Consider the following 14725-nt stretch of genomic DNA (forward strand, 5'->3'; position numbering starts at 1 on the left):
TCAAACGATCTACGATATTTTGTAGTATAGCAAAATACAACATATACATTCTTGTAAAGTAAATAATGTTTACGTGTTAAATGTGGCGAAGCTCTTTGAGCAAAGACAAAGGAGTTAATTACGAAGGAGGAAATGCCCGAAAATGGAACCACGACTGCAGTCACGAAATTCCTCAGAATCGTAGGAATTCAGATTAACTTTTCGTGTTAACTCTGCAATTAAATTACACACGTCATTAAACTTGTGGCCATACCTCATGCCCTCCTGCAATTGTGTGTGTCCTTGTGCTGTATAATAGTTATAAAACAATCTGCATGAATCATTATATCAGTGAAGCAACAAATGTTTCGTAATTTGAAATAAAGATCATTTGATACACGGTGTATAATGTACATATATAAAAATTTTATTTTCAAAAAATTGTAATGCTTTAAATTTGATGAAGTAAAATTTACCTTAGGTTTCAAGTTATTAAGTCACTCTGTTATAATTTCTCTGAAACTAAATATTCATTGGAATTATCTTTAACATCTATTGTATGATTAAGATAGTTATTCATACTGTATACTAATTTTTTACTGAATGTACGTATGCAGTAAATATCTGCTAATTTTTGTTTACATTTCCAGATTGGTTTTCAAATTTTATTAATACCATTCTGACAGTCGTGTTTCATTATGCTAATGGAATTTCATAAGATTTTATATAACATACACAATGACAAGTGTCCAAATACTTTTGTGAGCAATTGTAGACTATTGACTGGGATTAATTCAGGCGCAATCATTCTGTCTTGTTAAAATTAAAAACATTACTATAAAAAATTACGTATTTAATTTCAACACCACGTTTTATCATAAATCTATCTTTCAACCGCAAAGAAGAATAACGAATTATCAATCAAACACGTAATCCCCTAATCACCCAAACCACCTATGTATCTCGTCCTCAACTACGTATTCACCCTCATTTTCACGTTTATTCTCCACATCCTTCGTTCCACCCCAAACCGCAACCACTCCTACACAATATCCCGTCGCGTGATTACGTTCAGCTTTTTCGACATACACCATGATCTTTCAACACATGGTGCGTGCTACGCGTATTAGCAATATCGTTTAATCTTCTTCCGGTCCACAGAGGTCTACGATAAATGTCTCTTTCAGTTCATCGATCCAATCACGTGATCATTCATTCAGAACCCAATAAACGAAGATCAATTTGAAGATCGTTAGATTGGAAGCGTTTTATAGTATTCTACAAAGTAATTGAGAAGTAACGTATTAAGATCCCATTAATTGCAAGTAGCGAAGTGATGTGCAAATGTGGTGTAAACGCATTATTATAAATATTTATAAATAATTATAAATATAAATTAACTTACAGTCCTGCGCTTTAACTTTAGTCTTAAGCTTTTTACTAAACGGTAATCTGATCTTTCTATGGTTCTTGATATTATTTTAAATGTTTTTACTTCTTAAGACGTTTGTGCAGATATTTATAAATTTATAGGATATTTGAATATGCAAGAATCTATCGACTGCTTATAATATACAAAAACATACGAAATATCCGAAGCGAGCTATTCATTATAATATTTAGAATACGAAGTAAATCTTTATTTAGGTTTTACTTCTTTGATTGTATTCAAAAAAATATGTACGTTGCGTAAACATTTACAGTCTAGTCGTAACAATTGAGCTATTTCAAGACTCCATAATAACACTTAGTCTAGTCAATAGAACCTGAAAAAAGTTTACGATCACTAAAATCACCGATTTAGGGATTTTCTTTAGGAGAAGGCTAACGACACGAGGCTGAAGAATGCGAACCTTGACAATAAATAATTTTCCAAAGGAGGAACGCTAAAACGTTGACAGCGTAAGCAAGTATGGTCGATATATTTTAGATCATCGCGATAAAACGCAATCCTAGAAGGCTGATGCTCGGTGAAACATCCAGTTCAGAGCATTAAGGCTATTCTGGCCAGAAATCAGGAGTTACGATCCTCTTCCAAGCCGGAGAAAAATTGATAGAAGATGGGTGAAAATTAATCCCAATGTAGCGTTAGGATTCGTTGGGAGATTCTCAGCGTTGTCGGGAAACGACAGCATCGACAATTTGTGTTCGCGAATAAATTCGCCTTTGGGGATATTCCTGCGAATCTTTCTCCTTTCTTGGCTGGCTTACTCGAGGGATTTCGAGTCGATCGCGTGGCTTTGGTTGCCGATAGCCGACTTGATTGACACTGACGCAATTACGCTAGTTATTTTTAGCCGCTCGTTCCCTAGAAGAGTTGAAATGAAGTTGATTCCGGAACCGGTGAAAAGAAAAGTTGAACGAAGTTTTGAAATGTTCTGAGTGTAATGGGTTATGGAAGAAATGCAGATAATTGCATGATAATGAATTATGTAACATAACAAGGTGTAAATATGCAAGTTTATTTGACAGGTTGAGTGTTTATAAGTAGATTGCGGATATCTGTGCAAATTTATAGTTTTATGAGCATAATTAAAAAGATGGGAACCAGGTAGAAAATTTTTTTAGGCGATAAATATAATAATATTACACTTTTGATATTTTATATAGTTATAAAACAAATATTTTATAATGCCGATGTCAAAAATACGTTTTCAATGAAATTTCGATATCTATATTTATATATGTCTGGTAATAAATGAAAATAAATAAACGCATCTGGGGTGTGATTTATACCAACCACATTTACTGTCTGTTCAATCTCATATTTTAAATATTATTTTTACCATTATAATCTTCACGTAAATGAAATATTCCATTTATATCTGTAATGCGAATTTTATTTGATTTTTGCCGCATACCTCGTGTAAAATAATAACCATAATACACAACAAAATGCTACAAATTAAGACGTTAATTTCAATGCTAACGTTTTTTTTCGCAACCACTGATTGTTTCAGTTGTTCCTACTCGTACATTCATGAAAAATTGTAATTAGTCGCTTATGCAACGGGATTTGCATGTAATTGTTGTTAAACAATGCTTTGCCAGAATTCTTTTTTAACGAACACGTGAAATCCTTATATAACGCGAGCTAAATACCAGATTGTTCGGTGTTGAATTTAATAGCCTGTGTATGAGACACGCAGATGTCGATACACGCAAAGGTCACATACATTACAGTTTCGAAGGATTTCAATAAAATATTCACGAGACTGTACACTTGAGCTACTTTTAATTTTGCGAATTGTTATGTTTCATTTTGTCACGTGAAAATCATTAGAATCCTCGTAGGAAGACACTCACGCATATTTGTGTTACATGTACTATAAAAATTGAAATTGTGTACGTAAAATTTTGTTATCGCGATAAAAACCAACATTTCTTCAAATATTATCATTATGGCAGATTAAAATTGTATTATAAACTGTAGTAGAAACCACGTATATTTAATAATGTTAACGCAACAGAATTTTATACAGAAATTAAGTGTTACTAGATTTATTGCTTAAATAAAAATTTTGATTATATGAATAAAAGTTTTGTTTATATGAAAAATAAAGCAAAGTAAAAGTAAAATACAATTTCTGAATATTATTTTTATGGTAGATTAAAATCATATTATATTCATTGGTAGAATCCACATTAACGAACTACCGCCAAAAACGCAATTTAATTGAATTAAAATTGCTCGTACATGTCTACGTAATCACACGAGCAAAAAGAACAAAATTAATTCGTAAAAGAATTGAACGCCAACGTTACAAGAAATTTTGGATGTTTTATAAAATTACCAGTAGTTTACATTATCGATTTCGTTGTCCGTTTCAATTCGTCAGGGCCAACAATTTTCCTTTATTTAATTATATTTAATTATCAATTATACGTTATACAAGCTCCGTTGCCATCTTTTAACGCTCGGACAAAGGTATTGTCGAAGCTAGTCTTGTCCCGAACAAATTGAAGTCGAAGCGTCGCGTTGGTGTGCACGAGCCTTGATTAAATTTTGTCTTAACCGGTGATATCGAGACAGTTGGTCGTTGTCGCCGTTCGAAACGAGAGTTCGAGCGGCGATTTTTGCGACAACTTTTTTTTGAGCAAGTCTTGGAAATTGGAAACTTTTAAGGAGAACACGACGCTAAATAGATGTGTTTCTCGAGGGAAAAAAGAGAAAAGGTAACCGGGCGATTCTTGAGATTTTAATTAACGCTGATGAAGTAAGAGCTGTCGGAGATGGAAAGAATTTAACAAAGAAACTTTGACCCCTGTTACCGTCACTTTTTAACTTTTATTAATATCAATGTACTTATCTCATTAGACTGAAAAGATTTTGTGCTTTTAGTTCTATATTATTATATTATTTCGTTTATATTTTATATTATACTATTTTATATTATTATATTAATATATTTATATTATATTATAATTATTTTAAAGTGAAACTTCTTCTATCTTTTGATGCGCCTATAATGTTAATATTTTATTTTTAAAACGATGTATTAGTATTTTAATTGGGATACAATTGAAACAAAGATATATAATAGAATAGCAATTGATAATGTTCTCTGTGCGTGTTAGTTCAAAACTGACGCTGAAACGACACGTCCGATGTGATATAATAAAATGTGACATTAGAGATTCTTCAAAATTCAAAAAACATCATATATTGTAATGGTAAAAAGATGGAAATGTGTTAACAAAAATTGTTCAATCGGAGCAGCTAGAAAAATTATTTACTTATATTTCTTATTACTTATATATAAGTGATCGCGAATATTTTAACTTTCACTATAAAACTAGTGAACACATTGAATTAAAAAAGGCCGGATTGTATGGAATGCATACTATTTCACTTTTCCTCGATGATACATTGACGGTATGGTCTCTCATAATTTTCATCTCGATTTTATCTTTTGTATACTTTTGCATTCTGCATGCAATCCAATTTCATAAATCCCTCGAGTTTCATCTGTCGATCACACGACATATTTCTTTATTTCCCTATGCTTTCATACATCCTCGCTCGCGAATATTGTTCACAGTTATTTATTCTTTTTCGGTTTCGAATTTGTGCAATAGCGACATTAATATCAATTTAGTGGCAGCGTTAATATTATAAATTTGAAAAGTTGGCATAAAAAGTATCGATAACTTCTTTTGATGGGAATCTTTGAAAAAGTGAAACATGGATTGAAAATTACTACTGCTTTTAATTCTTACACACGGTATAATATTAATATAGTACGAAGCAATAGCATTAAATGAAAGAAATTATAAAAAATAAAATATGCGATAGAACAAAATTGTAAAGGATTAATACTAGAATTTTTGTCATTCTTGATATGTTTATTACTCGATTTAGAAAAATTTCTACGTCGATCAATTATACACGATCGTGTTTTTGTTGACTCAAAAATGGATATCGTTTCTTCGATCCTCACCTTTCAAGAACATTGCAGATGTACAGGGACCATATATCATTCCGTGTTCCTTATTTTTCTAGATTTTCTTTCTACCATTTGTCTTTCGCCGTTTTACGTTTCGCTGTGTTTCATTCTGCGAGTGTATCGATCTTTCCATGAAGGTTCGTCATTTTCCGGCGAACCATTGTCACGTCATACGACTTTTGTATTCGTCGCCAATCGTGTCTAGATCTTATCAAGATACTGTATTTCCTGCTCCTTCCTAATATACCAGGGAACTTTTGTAGATCTTGATCTTTCGATAATTGGATTACAATCATACCATAAAATTTATTATATCCTATTTCACTGTGTCTTTTGTACTATTTAATAAAATAAATTAAGTAAATTGAAGTAAAATATGCGATAAAATAAACAAAAAAAAATTAAAATCATCAACAAAATCAATTAACATAAAAAATTTAAGAAAAATAAGTTTATCATACCTCTCATCAAATATAGAATGAAAGACAAGGAAAATATAAACGAAAGAGTGTTACTTTATGTCTTTCCTTGTTTTTTATATATTAAGTTTTACAAAATTAAGGTTAAAATATCATTTTAAAATAGCATTTTCAGACACAAGTATCTCAATATTTTGTATAGAATATACATAAACGCATCTATTGATGGATAAAGAAATATTGGTTTTCATTTGTAAATATACCGATAACCTTGAAATTTCGTGAAAAAATCGTGACATTAAAAAAGATTTTTTCTTCGTTACATGCGCCTCTTGAAATAGTTTAACTTTGTCCTGAAAACAGTTTGTTTTTCTTCGTAGAGTTGTAACTAAGACAGATATTTACTATGTAATTCATGATAAATTAATTGAGACATACAATATGTACTACAATAGGTGCTAAACTTTTTTTATTTTGCGCATTATTGTATCTTTACATCTCGCATAAATGCATAAAAATCCACAGTCCCCTTATCAATATAATAAAATAGTACTCGAGTAAAATGAAAATCTCACGTATTTAGATCCAAAGAAACTTCAATTTCATTCCGTGAATATGCATTAAGAATACAATTTAAATCAGCGGATAACGTCCAACGAGGAACATGGATTTTTCGTTGTTTGCACACAATCCAACCTGTTCCTTTTGCCTTTGCATGGACATGAATTATGCAACAATGCGCGCCTCATTTACGTTCAGTTGTTCAGTTCGTCAGGAAAGTTCCCCTTACAAAAAGCTCGCACAGAATGCACTTTGATTTGTCCCTTTGCATGCGTGCACGTCAGTTTTCTTTCACTTTCCATTCTTTTCTACCGACTATATCATGGAGAAATCAGGGAGGAAAAAGATTGGAAGCAACAGAATCCTGGGGAAAATGTTGTGCAATTACATACTGCTCTTTTTAAAGATCGCAGAAAGAAGGTCTGCGAAATTATAGTATCCAGGAAGAACTCTTGGTAGAATACGATAACTCCTTGCGTAGAATACGATAACAAAATTTTTATGTTCGTGAACATATTGAAAAATAACAACTGACGAACTGAATAGATCGAGTTATTTGTAATCCATAGAAATACAATGTTTTTAGAATATTAAATAGTTTCCATTTCTTACGGAATATTTGCTCTTTCTCTCTCAAATTGAATGCAAGCACGAAATACATGCTATTCTAGACTTTTCACTATTATTTTACCAAGAATATTTTATTTCTTACCTAAACATTAAATAGTTATAATACTTTTCATATATCTAATTTTGTACGATACATTATTAAGGCTTTCGTTTGTTCGTTATAATTATTTAATTGATTGTAAAGTGAAAATAAATTTAGCATCGTCAGATTGGCGAGGGTTGAACAACCATTCATCCAATCCGAGGTCTGATCTAAAGCTGCGTGTCAAAGTGAATTTCATTTTTCCAACTGAATGATCCGTCATCGACGCGTAACATTCACATCGTTGCATGCAAAACGTCGATATCATCGTGCTGTTCGATGTTCGACAGTCGCAATTCCTAAAATTGAGCATCGGAAGCGCGGCTGAACATTCTTTAATCGAAAATGTGTATTTGAATTTCGTGAAATTGCTATCAAAATGACGCATCTTGTCTGTGAACTGCGGTGAATGCTTGAATTCATATGGGTTAATGTGTCATAAATTAAATAGTGATCAAAATTACACATTATGAATTATACTCTATATTTTATACATTTTAGCATACTACTTATATTGCATTTATTGCTGTGCGTTTCTAGACTTTTCAAATTTTCTAAAGATACATAAATATGCGCAATCTAATTCTAAAGATTGAAATCACTGCAGCTCGATTCATCTATAATATCGTAAGATACATTTTGTTGAAAATAAGTAAATATCCAGATAATTTTGGATCGTTGCGTAAGTACAGATAATTCGTATTCTTGTTACATCAAAATTCTTCTCTGCATACAAAGTAAATTTAGAGCGAAACCTGGATATCATATAACAATTTGAACACGTGTTTTATCAGTACAGATTATCATGGGATTCCGTTGCTCGTTTCCCACGTTTCCTAGCTGAATCGCGTTCCAGTATCTCCGGAAGGAAGGGCAGTTGTATGAAGCTACTGTGCGCGCTCGCAGCTACTCGCGTTTCCCTGATATCATCGTGGGATGGCTGTAGCCCACGCGACAAGGGACGCCTACGCGATCCAACGCGAGCAACATCTTAATGCATCCTCATTAGAAATACATGAAATCGCGTCGTTGAAGGACCTTTAAGACGAGGTATTACCCGAATATATCAAAACACGTATGAAAATGCGATTATACTTTAGCGGATATGTACCTGAGATGCAGTGTAATAGCACGATTAACTATCAGGGAATTATAGGAAATGTTTATCGACTATTAGAATATTTTAGTACGTGTATGATATATTGAAAAATATTGCTTAGCATACTGTCGTATTACATTTATCATTTCATTTTAATATGTTGTATGGTGTATTGAAGAGTATTGTTTGCTACATTATTTTATCGTATTTAAAAATATTACCATTGAATTAGAATATTGAGCTTTATGTATAAAAATCGAGGGAATTAATACTATAAAAAGGAAGGTATATTTTGTTACATTAAATAGTGTTTTTGAAATCTGCCTTATCTCCCGTTTTACCCGCGTTTCTTAGTCTTCCTCTGTTTGACGCCATCTGTCGTTTCCCCACCTTACTTTATTTGCCGCGCTTTTGACTTCCTAACCTCTTCTCCTCTAGTTTTTCTAATTTGTACCTCTCTCTCAACTGACTTCTTTTCGCTTTTCTTTCACTTTCTCCTAGTATTCTCATCCTTTATTTTCCCTTTTTCGTGTCACTTTGTGCTTCCTTCTCCTTTTTCCCTTCACACTTCCCTTTTCCCACAGAGCTCTCTGTCCGCGTGTTACCCTCGCCCCGAACCAAACCGAAAGTCCATTAAATAGTGTATTTAAGTATATTATTTAGTTAATTTGGTATACGATAATATATGTAGTGTGAACATGAAGTGATCTGAAAGATTAGAATATTTAAATTAAAGTGTCAGAACGGAATGACATAGTCGAGACAAAAGCTTATGATCCTAGTACGATGATGTAGTCGTATGATAACGGTGTTAGCGATAAAAAAACTTTATTAAAAACTCAATCGACGTGTACCAGCATACTCGCATCTTTCTTTCTGATTTATGGTCGCGATGTGACAATCGTTACTCTTCTTTACGATCTTCTGCCGCAGAAGCTGTTCAACTATCGTACAAAAATCGAATTCTAACAATTCTTGGTGTACATAAATACATTCCAGAGGACAATGTTTATCCATTGTCTCTAGGCGTAGACCTCAAATTTGCCAAATTTATTTCATTAAAAAATATTTTTATAAAAATTATATTATAATTATTACGAATAAATAATTGAAAAAATATAGTTATTATTTTTATATGTTATTTGTATGAAACAACCAGAGCGTTTATAAGCATGTATAAAGGACGGAATTCATAGGATGTCGTTAAATGCTCGATTCGAAATTTTCTGTACGGTGATCAGATCAAAGCGACTGCGACAAATACTTTGAGAATTCGTAAGAGCATTTAAAATAAGGGACTTGCGAACTAACGCAAGATATTCGCTCGTGTAATTAGCAACTTTTAATCTTAACTACTGGTAACGAAACTAAGTATATCTGTACCGGGATGCGAAGGGAATTGGGGAAGTAGAGAACTTTAAACATCCGAGTTAATAGACAGACAAGAACGTTTAAATAAGAGAATTTTTGTATAGCGAATCACACTGTGGTACGAGACTATTCCAACACTCGCTTACTTTCGACAAGACGTAGGTACTTTAATTAAAAAATTATGGATAGATTAAATTACAATAAATTCATTCCTTCTAATCACTGTAGTACGTAAAATAATAGAACATCATAATGCGATTAAATTGATTTTTTAAAAACCGATACGCGATAATAAAAAAGATTGGCGTTTACAATTGTCAAGTCTTGGAGAATTATTTTTGTTATTAGTCAAGCTCTTCATCTTCAGAATTTTCAGTTTTTAAGTTAAGAATCAGATTAAGAAGATTCTTCGAACGTGCTGGAAAGGCTTCTAACGTTAATAGATGTATATATGTATATATATTATAATATAATAATATATATGTATAAATGTAATATAAATATATAATATATATATATATATATATATATATATATATATATATATATATTTTACAATTGCCAATAATGATATGAATACTAATCTAATTTCAAAATTAATGTAAGTTAAGTTTTGTTTGAGAATTATTGATATAACTCACGAAAGTAATGGAACTTTAAAAATTGAGAACTGTATTTATATTACGAATACTTTCACAAAAAGTAAAGTGAATTTTGATAATAAAGTTTTTTAAGACATTTTTGAGTTATGAATCGCCTCAACGCTAAATCGATAAAACATTCTATGTAGAATAAAAATTTCTGTACATACAATATTCCGGCAATACGAACGCCAAATTGAATGTTTAATTCACTCACAAACCACAACGCTTTGATAGCCTAGCAGGCAAAAGACAAATCCATTTGCAAGGCAGTATATCCGTCATTCGTATTGATCACGAATGTTTAATTTCCTTTCACCGAGGGTTTCGTCGTTTGATAGTCGAAATATCGACTGTACCGCGCTATCCAGCCATTATGGATACTATAGCTGTCTTGCTGATTTATGAACACCCCGTCCACGCCTAATGGGCGTTTTTTCGCTCGTAAAAACAAAAAGAAAATGGGGAAACAATGATAGTGAATCTGCCATTTCCTGCTAAATCTATTTCAGCCGCTTATTTGCCAAATCGGTTAACTTCACAAAACGAAAATCGGAGAAAATTGATGAAACTCTTATGAGATGAGAAGGCTGCGGGTATTTATCCAAAGCCATATCTTTATGAATAATTTTAAAAACATGGCATTTAGGTAGACAATTGGTTTACTTGTTAAAGATTATAACGAGTATTATATTATGGATATTTTATATATTTCTGTATAGCTTTGCATTTAATACAAGTTTTGCATAGATACATAAATATTCGCAATCTTAAGATAAGCATCAATTACAAGTGCTCTAACACCAATATTTCAAATAATGAATTTAAATATTTTGATCTGTAAATAGCTCACTTATTGACGGCACTGTGAAACTGTTTGACTATTTTCCAAGCTTTCGATATCAATGCTATGAAATATTGACGAACATCAGATTGATATTGACGGATTCCGTGTAACCAGGGAATAATATGGTTCTGCGGTTCTATTATGGAAGGATGAAAAGAGAGAGAAAAAGAAGGAAGCAAGGTAGGGCTTACGAGAATTACTACAATGGTGTGAATTTCTCTGATGGCTGTACGACAGCAGCTGCACGGTTCCATTAAATCTATTGTAAAATATGTTGAATGCAAAGACATAGGTGACGAGAAATGAGACAGTGGAGAGACAGATAAAGTTGACGAGTGGTGAAACAAAAAAGCGGAGAGAATGAAAGTGTGTAGTCAAGAGAGGAAAGTAATGGGGCAAGAAATAAAGGAGGAAGAGAAACATGGATGGAAGATCGAAAAAACGGAAAGAGAAAGAGAGTGAAAAAGAAGAAAATTAGAAGAAAGAGAGTGGAAAATGTTGAGAGAAAGAGGAAATTGATAATCAATAGGAGAAAGCGAGGAAAAGAAAAATCCGAGAGATGATATTAAATTAGAATAAACAAGAGGGGAAGATACCTACACAGTATACAATGGATTATGCTGAAAAATTTTTTACGTATTATATTTTATAAAACATTTTGAAATTTTATAAGCACTGTAACGAGACACGGCTATCGTGATTATATTGATCAAGTTTGGATCTGAAAATGTATACAGTTTTTAATTGTAATTGTGTTTATAGCACCATCCATATGTTATTCAATGTTTTTCGGATATATAGTGCGTATAGTACAGTCCTATAATCCTATTCCTACGAGTACCTGAAAGTGTATATAAAAGTTACAAGGTATTATTGGGAGTATACACCTTGCGAAGATTACTAAAATATTTGCATAAACTTGTATAACTCTAGCACGAAGGAGAAATAGCGGAATAGGGAGAAAATGAGTATTTTAATGATTAACTAAGGACCCCTAACTTGGTAAAGATGAAGGACTAAGAAAGAAATCAGAAGAAAAAGCGCGAGAAGAGTCGAAAGAGGGAGGAAATCGATTAATGATTGGAAAAAGCGTGAAAAGTAATAAAACCGCAAGACGATAGAAAATTAAAATAACCAAGAGGAAGAGGAATATTTCTCTAGGAAGAAGGAGAAAGGATGGAACAAGGAGAGAATGAGTATTTTAATGACTGACTAAGGACTGATAAAGACCAAGTACATATAAACGGCTGTGCGTTTGTTAAAGAGGATGTGAGGGAAAGAGAGAAAGATATAGTGGGGCTCTTTCGTAGAGAATGACTTCGTATGGAAGGTAATAAAAGGAAGTTCATCGTGTTCGTTTTTCTTTGCCAACCGTTTCCACTTAATGACCTTTTATTCCAGTTACAGCGGTGGTTGCTCGATTAACTTCCGCCACGCGGTCAGGGGACATTATCTCCCCGCTGGATAACGCAACGATTTTTGCTCGTCTTTCGGCTGAGTGCATCACGTACACGGAAAATCTACCAGACGTGAGCTGTCTTGCAGCTATTAAAAAAAGGGTGGAATAAATTAAAGATACCTCTGAGCGATTTTTTCCAGTTCCATTAAACTGACACTCTGAATGGATCTTACGAAACATAAGCCGAGTGATAATAATTATTTAATGTTTTATCGTCTGTACATATAAATTCGAAAAGTGACGAGTTGTAGCTTGGGGATTTTTCTTTTATAATTTTACAACTTTTTAATTAATTCAAATAAGATAATCGGATAATTTTTGATTTTTGAAACGGGTAAACTTTTCCTCTGGGAACCATTCTCTTTTTAACTTCTTTTGCATTTTCTGATAGTACTCGATGAATAGACACGGTACGTAGTGGTTTTGAGTTTAGGAATCCACCAATCCAATAGTTATGTATTTTTAAAGCTTATGGTTTAGTTTAACATGGTAAATTTTACATTTAGACGATAAACTTTATTATTTATTTAAATACATATTGTGCTGAAAGTAGCGGAACATCGCCTTGTTATTAATATACGAATTCATTTGTCAAATACTATTTTTCACAAGGGTTGCTTTCTGCCGCCTAAAAAAATACATATATCTGGCCTTTCTTTTTTTTTTTTTTTATATTTTACGTGGAGGAAATCCGCACGGACGCCAGGCCGCTTCGGGAAAGCGGCGTGGTAGTGTCGGACTCCAACCGACTAAAACCTCCACGATAACCGTCCCGGCTGCGATCGAGAGAGGCCCGGGAACCGCTGTGAGCGTCGCAACGGGGCCTCCTCCGCGCGCATATACCTGGCCTATACGTAGCCTAACGCCTACCAAACTACTGACACTTTTCTATTTCTACGAGACAGTATCTGTCACTCATAATATCAACAAGGACAAACAAACAATTTACGATTATTCAGTATAAAACGAAGCAAGCCATGAAAAATGTTGCTACTATTTTTGCAAAACAACTTTGACTGGGAAAATTCTTAAATTTAAAATTGATATCGTTTGAATTCTATTCAATGAGCACTTTCAGTAAATATAGGTTTCGATCAAGAAAACTGGGTTTCCAGAAATAAAGTTCACGTTCTAAAATTCTTTTGTAAAATTTCATTCGCTTTACTGGCAATCTTGTATTGATTAGGTAAGAGAATCTATTACTTAACAATTTATAGCTATGGTGATATAATGTTTCATTATTAATTTAACATTACAATTTTTGTATTACTAATTAATTATATTGAATTATGTTGAAGTATAATATTTAGTATCACAATATCGTAAACCAATACTTTCAGCCAACGTTCAAACCGCGTTGGAAGCACTCGTTCTCGTCCGATCACGAAAGTTAAGCAGCGCTGGGCACGGATAGTACTTAGATGGTTGACCGCTTGGGAATTCTGTGTAGTGTTGGCTTTTTTTTTCATTTCTTAACGTTTTTTTACTTTCACTAATAATATATAATCACATACCACATTATTTAGTTAGTTAATAAGTTATAAAGTATAACGTTGCGTATACGTAATATCGAGCATAGAAAAATTAAGCTTTGGGAAAAGCTATCTCTTTGCAAGAAAAGATATGCTAGTATACATGTATACATGAATAAAATTTCCTGCCAGTCTAGCAACAATCTATCTCTATGAAAGAAACCCATCGATCATATTCGTTTTCTATATGTGAAGAGCGTGGAAACGAAATGGAAGGTAGCATCTGATACCCGTGGTGGACGTAGCTATTAAAAATCGGAACTGAATTTCCGCATGTAAACTAGACACGATTCGAGGAGAAAAAGCGTGGTGTTCGGTTAAACTTGGCAGATTATCAGAAATCGTGTTTTCGTGCGACGATAAAAAAATACAATGGATTTTTTTTTCAGTAAAGAATGTATCAAATACCTGACTAAATCTATAAGGCTGATATATTAGAAAGTATAGATCGATAAAATCAGATGTAATAAAATTTACAAAAACTTTCAAAATAATCCAATAATGATTCAATAAAAAAACAGTTACAATTCAGAATCATTTAATTATTTTATTCGAATCGAATTTTTGTCATACTTGAAGTTTGATTAATTTGGAAGGACAATGATGGTTAGATTAAACGGGAGACTTCGTTTACTCTGACACGGAAATTATCGAATTA

The 14725-nt window shown here is 32.7% G+C and overlaps 1 protein-coding gene and 1 non-coding gene across 4 annotated transcripts in view; one reads left to right on the forward strand and one right to left on the reverse strand.

The window, feature by feature from the left end:
* The window catches only part of LOC126878330 (5-hydroxytryptamine receptor 1), a 274852-nt gene that overhangs the window by 34747 nt on the left and 225380 nt on the right, over window positions 1-14725 (reverse strand). The gene's annotated exons all lie outside the window — the stretch shown is intronic.
* On the forward strand, window positions 13875-13993 carry LOC126878405 (5S ribosomal RNA). Its single transcript, XR_007695668.1, has one exon. It is a non-coding gene; the product is annotated as a 5S ribosomal RNA (ribosomal RNA).

Source organism: Bombus huntii, chromosome 2 (genome assembly GCF_024542735.1).
Source record: "Bombus huntii isolate Logan2020A chromosome 2, iyBomHunt1.1, whole genome shotgun sequence".
NCBI lineage: Eukaryota > Metazoa > Arthropoda > Insecta > Hymenoptera > Apidae > Bombus > Bombus huntii.